The sequence below is a fragment of the Scyliorhinus torazame genome, unplaced genomic scaffold (genome assembly GCF_047496885.1).
Source record: "Scyliorhinus torazame isolate Kashiwa2021f unplaced genomic scaffold, sScyTor2.1 scaffold_1556, whole genome shotgun sequence".
Taxonomy (NCBI): domain Eukaryota; kingdom Metazoa; phylum Chordata; class Chondrichthyes; order Carcharhiniformes; family Scyliorhinidae; genus Scyliorhinus; species Scyliorhinus torazame.
The window spans coordinates 5,001-12,500 of record NW_027309283.1 but is presented as its reverse complement, the minus strand read 5'-3'; positions in this window follow the sequence as shown (position 1 = coordinate 12,500).

The window sequence follows — 7,500 nt, the reverse complement described above, 5'->3', positions numbered from 1 at the left end:
CAGCACGGGGAGGGTCAACCGCTCAGCCTGAACACCAGCCCACAATAGCGCTGGCCCGCCGAGGGCCCTCCCACGTCGGACACGACTCGCCTGATCGTTCGAGAGGTAGGTGCCGAGAGGTACGCCGCCGTGTGCGGAAGGAAGCAACAACGACTGGCCGCCACGGGCGTGACCTCTCGCGCCCGAGAATCTGCTCTCGGCCAAGGCTTTCGGCGCTCGCACGACACTTGCAACCAGCCGGCGTGCGGCGCCTGACTTCAATCAGGTTTCTGGGAACGCCCCGACATGTGCCTCTGTGCAACCCGTTAACCGTGACACATGCGACTGCAACCCAAGGGAACCAGGCACGGGAACGCCGCCGCCCCGCGTCGCCTGAAAACAGACTTGGGCACCCTGGCCTCCAGGTGTGCCCGAAAACAAGACAAGAGGTGCCCAGTCACAAAGGCTAAACCTCGACAGACATTTTATAATGTGTCTTCTACCATATATGTCTGTCTCTTCTTGAATTATTGTACAAGGATATATATATATATAATTGTGTCTTTGTTTTCTCGCCATTAAAAACTTTGTAAGTGTTTCTCTCTCGCCACAGAAAAAACACTTTGTCTGTTTTTTTTACAAGTATGTTTCTCACACAAGAGTTCACAGAAACACATTGTTTGTATCAGAGTTACCGCCGGCTCGGACTCTGACCGATTTTTAGGCCGGCAAATGAGTTCGAAAAGTCCGTCAAAATTGTTGCTAAAACCCCTTGAGGACTTCCGAGTGCTCATTGGTAAGGCCTTCGATTTGAAATCGGGACCGTACCTCAAAGTAGCACTTTCCTGGGTACTTTCAAAGTGCTACCGCTGCCAGAAAATGTTCTAAAAATCGTGTTCCCGAAAATCTCCGGGCACCCCGCCAACCCCTCGTGACGCCAAATGCAAATGGCAAATCGGCGGGAGGTCGCCCGGTAGTCCATCCGAGGAAGGCGCTCCAAATCCCCGCAAATCGACTTTTTCAAAACCTCATCGGCACTACCGAGGGCAAGTGGTTAACCAGCTGTCCGAGACACTCGACCACAAATGCAAGTGGCAGCTCGGCGGGACCAATCCACTCCACCTTAGCGGGAACACCCCCACTGTGTCCCCGGTACCACGGCTGGACACGACCTCATACACTTCCGAGGGCAAGTGATTAACTAACGGTAGGGTGCACTTTTCATATATGCACGTGCCCCATCGGCGGGACCAATCCACTCCTCCGTTCCGCTCTCCTGCAACCTTGGCCCCGGTAAAGCGGCGGCACAGGACCTCATAGACCTCCTGGAAGTCGCCAGAGGCTAAGTCCGACTGGTTTATGACTTGCCACTGCCTGGACCTGCCCCCACAGGCTAAGTCCGACTGGTTTATGACTTGCCACTGTCTCCACCTCCCTCCACAGGCTAAGTCCGACTGGTTTATGACTTGCCACTGTCTCCACCAGCCTCCACAGGCTAAGTCCGACTGGTTTATGATTTGCCACTGTCTCCACTGGTTCATGACTTGCCACTGCCTGGACCTGCCCCCACAGGCTAAGTCCGACTGGTTTATGACTTGCCACTGTCTCCACCTTCCCTCCACAGGCTAAGTGCGACTGGTTTATGACTTGCCACTGTCTCCACCAGCCTCCACAGGCTAAGTCCGACTGGTTTATGATTTGCCACTGTCTCCACTGGTTCATGACTTGCCACTGCCTGGACCTGCCTCCACAGGCTAAGTCCGACTGGTTTATGACTTGCCACTGTCTCCACCAGCCTCCACAGGACAAGTCCGACTGGTTTATGATTTGCCACTGTCTCCACTGGTTCATGACTTGCCACTGCCTGGAACTGCCTCCACAGGCTAAGTCCGACTGGTTTATGACTTGCCACTGTCTCCACCAGCCTCCACAGGCTAAGTCCGACTGGTTTATGATTTGCCACTGTCTCCACTGGTTCATGACTTGCCACTGCCTGGCCCTGCCTCCACAGGCTGAGTCCGACTGGTTTATGATTTGCCACTGGTTCATGACTTGCCACTGCCTGGACCTGCCTCCACAGGCTGAGTCCGACTGGTTTATGATTTCCCACTGGTTCATGACTTGCCACTGCCTGGACCTGCCTCCACAGGCTGAGTCCGACTGGTTTATGATTTGCCACTGGTTCATGACTTGCCACTGCCTGGCCCTGCCTCCACAGGCTGAGTCCGACTGGTTTATGATTTGCCACTGGTTCATGACTTGCCACTGCCTGGACCTGCCTCCACAGGCTGAGTCCGACTGGTTTATGATTTGCCACTGGTTCATGACTTGCCACTGCCTGGACCTGCCTCCACAGGCTTAAGTCCGACTGGTTTATGACTTGCCACTGTCTCCACTGGTTCATGACTTGCCACTGCCTGGCCCTGCCTCCACAGGCTGAGTCCGACTGGTTTATGATTTCCCACTGGTTCATGACTTGCCACTGCCTGGACCTGCCTCCACAGGCTGAGTCCGACTGGTTTATGATTTCCCACTGGTTCATGACTTGCCACTGCCTGGACCTGCCTCCACAGGCTGAGTCCGACTGGTTTATGATTTGCCACTGGTTCATGACTTGCCACTGCCTGGCCCTGCCTCCACAGGCTGAGTCCGACTGGTTTATGATTTGCCACTGGTTCATGACTTGCCACTGCCTGGACCTGCCTCCACAGGCTGAGTCCGACTGGTTTATGATTTGCCACTGGTTCATGACTTGCCACTGCCTGGCCCTGCCTCCACAGGCTGAGTCCGACTGGTTTATGATTTGCCACTGGTTCATGACTTGCCACTGTCTCCACCAGCCTCCACAGGCTAAGTCCGACTGGTTTATGATTTGCCACTGTCTCCACCAGCCTCCACTGGTTCATGACTTGCCACCGACTCGGCCAGCCTCCCCAGGCGAAGCGCGGGCGTTTGGTGACAATTCCAAGGCAGACCAAGGCAAACACGGCCCCTTGCGCGGCGGGGAGCCGTGCCCGGCCTCGGCGGGGCGTCGGGCCGCCGTTTGGAGCGCCGGCCGAAAACCCGAAAAAAGGGCGAAAATCGGAAAGAATTCGCGCCCGATCGGGCCGAGCGGCCGGCGGGGCGGCAGCCCGGGTCGGTCTCCGCAGACCTGGAGGCTCGAGGGGACCTTTCCGACCAAAGTCCATTTCTCGATTTTCCACCTCCTACCAATCTGCAGGTACCCCGCCAACCCCTCGGGACGCCAAACGCAAATGGCAAATCGGCGGGAGGGCGCCCGGTAGTCCATCCGAGGAAGGCGCTCCAAGTCCCCGCAGATCGGCTTTTTCAAAACCTCATCGGCACTACCGAGGGCAAGTGGTTAACCAGCTGTCCGAGACACTCGACCACAAATGCAAGTGGCAGCTCGGCGGGACCAATCCGCTCCCTTTAGCGGGAACACCCCCACTGTGTCCCCGGTACCACGGCTGGACACGACCTCATACACTTCCGAGGGCAAGTGATTAACTAACGGTAGGGTGCACTTTTCATATATGCACGTGCCCCATCGGCGGGACCAATCCACTCCTCCGTTCCGCTCTCCTGCAACCTTGGCCCCGGTAAAGCGGCGGCACAGGACCTCATAGACCTCCTGGAAGTCGCCAGAGGCTAAGTCCGACTGGTTTATGACTTGCCACTGCCTGGCCCTGCCTCCACAGGCTAAGTCCGACTGGTTTATGATTTGCCACTGGTTCATGACTTGCCACTGCCTGGCCCTGCCTCCACAGGCTGAGTCCGACTGGTTTATGACTTGCCACTGCCTGGACCTGCCTCCACAGGCTAAGTCCGACTGGTTTATGACTTGCCGCTGCCTGGACCAGCCTCCACAGGCTAAGTCCGACTGGTTTATGACTTGCCACAGTCTCCGCCAGACTCCACTGGTTCATGACTTGCCACCGCCTCGACCAGCCTCCCCAGGCTAAGTCCGAGCGTTGCGGTGGCCATGCCAGTGCCGACGAGGTCTGATCCGGTCCCTCGCGCTCCGGGGAGCCGTGCCCGGCCTCGGCGGGGCGTCGGGCCGCCGTTTGGAGCGCCGGCCGAAAACCCGAAAAAAGGGCGAAAATCGGAAGAAATTCGCGCCCGATCGGGCCGAGCGGCCGGCGGGGCGGCAGCCCGGGTCGGTCTCCGCAGACCTGGAGGCTCGAGGGGACCTTTCCGACCAAAGTCCATTTCTCGATTTTCCACCTCCTACCAATCTGCAGGTACCCCGCCAACCCCTCGTGACGCCAAACGCAAGTGGCAGACCAGCGGGACGGACCACCGGTAGTCATGCCGGGAATGAGGTCTCGGCGTCGGCATAAGGTGGGTGGATCGGACCCCATCCGGCCTACGGTTCTTTTTCAAAACGGCGCCCCCGGCCCCCGCCGGCGGCGGCCTTGGCGGCCGGGTGGGCGCCCCTCCTCGAATCGCCACCCTGCCCCGGGGTGAGCCGCTTCGCCGCCGCCCGGCGCCGTCAACAACCTTGTCCTGGTTTATGACTTGTCACCGCCGCTGGTTTATGACTTGTCACCGCCGCTGGTTTATGACTTGTCACCGCCGCTGGTTTATGACTTGTCAGCACCGGCGGACGGCCTCTCGCCGCCCTTTGGACGCCCCGGCGGCGGACCGTGACCCCCCACGGCTGGCCCGCGCGGGGCCCGCCACCCGCCCAAGGGGCGCCCCCTGCCGTTCGCCCACCTAACGCACGGCTGGAACAGCACCAAGCCCCGCAGCCGGCCAACGGCGGCACACACTGACCGCAGCCCACCGGAGGCACGTCGGGCCGTGGCCGTACCCCGCCCGACAGCGCCCCCTGCGGGCCACGGACCAGGCGGACGTTGGGACGAGACGATCCCCGGCCGAGGCGCTCTCTGAGCCCGCCAGGGACCGGTGCACCGCCGGCGGACGCTGCACCCGGTACACGAGCGCCCTCTGCCCGCCGGGGACCGGTGCACCGCCGGGGGAGTCTGCACCGGGCCCAGGAGCTCCCTCTGCCCGCCAGGAACCGGGGGGACCGCCGGCGGAGGCTGCACCGGGCCCAGCAGGTCACTCTGCCCGCCAGGGACCGGGGGGACCGCCGGCGGAGGCTGAGCCCGGCCCAGGAGCTCCCTCTGCCCGCCAGGAACCGGGGGGACCGCCGGCGGAGGCTGAACCCGGCCCAGGAGGTCACTCTGCCCGCCAGGGACCGGGGGGACCGCCGGCGGAGGCTGCACCGGGCCCACGAGCTCCCTCTGCCCGCCAGGGACCGGGGGGACCGCCGCCGGAGGCTGCACCCGGCCCAGGAGCTCCCTCTGCCCGCCAGGGACCGGGGGGACCGCCGGCGGAGGCTGCACCCGGCCCAGGAGGTCCCTCTGCCCGCCAGGGACCGGGCGGACCGCCGGCGGAGGCTGCACCGGGCCCAGGAGCTCCCTCTGCCCGCCAGGGGCCGGGGGGACCGCCGCCGGAGGCTGCACCGGGCCCAGGAGCTCCCTCTGCCCGCCAGGGACCGGGGGGACCGCCGGCGGAGGCTGCACCGGGCCCAGGAGCTCCCTCTGCCCGCCAGTGACCGGGGGGACCGCCGCCGGAGGCTGCACCCGGCCCAGTAGCTCCCTCTGCCCGCCAGGGACCGGGGGGTCCTCCGGCGGAGGCTGCACCCGGCCCAGGAGGTCCCTCTGCCCGCCAGGGACCGGGGGGACCGCCGGCGGAGGCGGCACCGGGCCCAGGAGCTCCCTCTGCCCGCCAGGGACCGGGGGGACCGCCGCCGGAGGCTGCACCCGGCCCAGGAGCTCCCTCTGCCCGCCAGGGACCGGGGGGTCCGCCGGCGGAGGCTGCACCCGGCCCAGGAGGTCCCTCTGCCCGCCAGGGACAGGGTGTAACGCCGGCGGAGGCTGCCTCCGGCCCAGGAGGTCCGTCTGCCCGCCAGGGACCGGGGGGACCGCCGAGGAGTCTCTGCCCGTCCCAGATACTCCCTATCCCTACCCCTAACCGTATCCCTAACCCTATCGCCTAACCCTAACCCTATCCCTAACCCTAACCCTAACCCTATCCCTAACTCTAACCCCATCGCCTAACCCTAACCCTATCCCTAACCCTATCCCTAACCCTAACCCTATCCCTAACCCTAACCCTATCCCTAACCCTAACCCTATCCCTAACGCTAACCCTAACCCTATCCCTAACCCTAACCCTAACCCTAACCCTATCCCTAACCCTAACCCTAACCCTATCCCTAACCCTATCGCCTAACCCTAACCCTATCCCTAACCCTATCGCCTAACCCTAACCCTAACCCTAACCCTATCCCTAACCCTAACCCTATCCCCTAACCCTAAACCTATCCCTAACCCTAACCCTAACCCTAGCTCTAACCCCATCGCCTAACCCTAACCCTATCCCTAACCCTAACCCTATCCCTAACCCTAACCCTAACCCTAACCCTAACCCTATCGCCTAACCCTATCCCTAACCCTAACCCTATCCCTAACCCTAACCCTAACCCTATCCCTAACCCTAACCCTATCCCTAACCCTAACCCTATCGCCTAACCCTAACCCTATCCCTAACCCTAACCCTATCGCCTAACCCTAACCCTATCCCTAACCCTAACCCTATCGCCTAACCCTAACCCTATCCCTAACCCTAACCCTATCCCTAACCCTAACCCTAACCCTATCCCTAACCCTAACCCTAACCCTATCCCTAACCCTAACCCTAACCCTATCCCTAACCCTATCGCCTAACCCTATCCCTAACCCTAACCCTATCCCTAACCCTATCGCCTAACCCTAAACCGAACCCCAACCGCAACCCCCAACACCAAAAGGCACCGGGCCGTAAGCCTGCACCCGCACCGGCAGTGCCCTAGCCCCCTCGGGGAAGAAGGGACTCCGTCTCCACACCGCACCCGCCCCAGCTGCGCTCTCTCCCCGCCACCGCCGAAGGCACACGATTTGAACCGCTCCTCCCGTCCGGGGAAGCACACTCGGCAGCACGCCAACCTCCTTCCCAACGGGACCAGGACCGAAGGGCACACAGACCCTCCACCACCCCACCAACGTGACCCCAAGCCCGGGCACCCCCTTCAAATTCGCCCGCTGGGACGTGTATTAAGCCCGGCAACAGTTATTCAAGCAAAACCGCAGCCGCAAGTTGAAGTGACAACTCATTAACCAAAACAATATTGGGCAAGTCATAAACCACTTTCCACTCTGGACAAGTCATAAACCAGTTTCCTCTCTGGACAAGTCATAAACCAGTTGGACAAGTCATAAACCACTTTCCTCTTTGGACAAGTCATAAACCAGTTTCCTCTCTGGACAAGTCATAAACCACTTTCCACTCTGGACAAGTCATAAACCAGTTTCCTCTCTGGACAAGTCATAAACCAGTTGGACAAGTCATAAACCACTTTCCTCTTTGGACAAGTCATAAACCAGTTTCCTCTCTGGACAAGTCATAAACCAGTTGGACAAGTCATAAACCAGTTTCCACTCTGGACAAGTCATAAACCAGTTGGACAAGTCA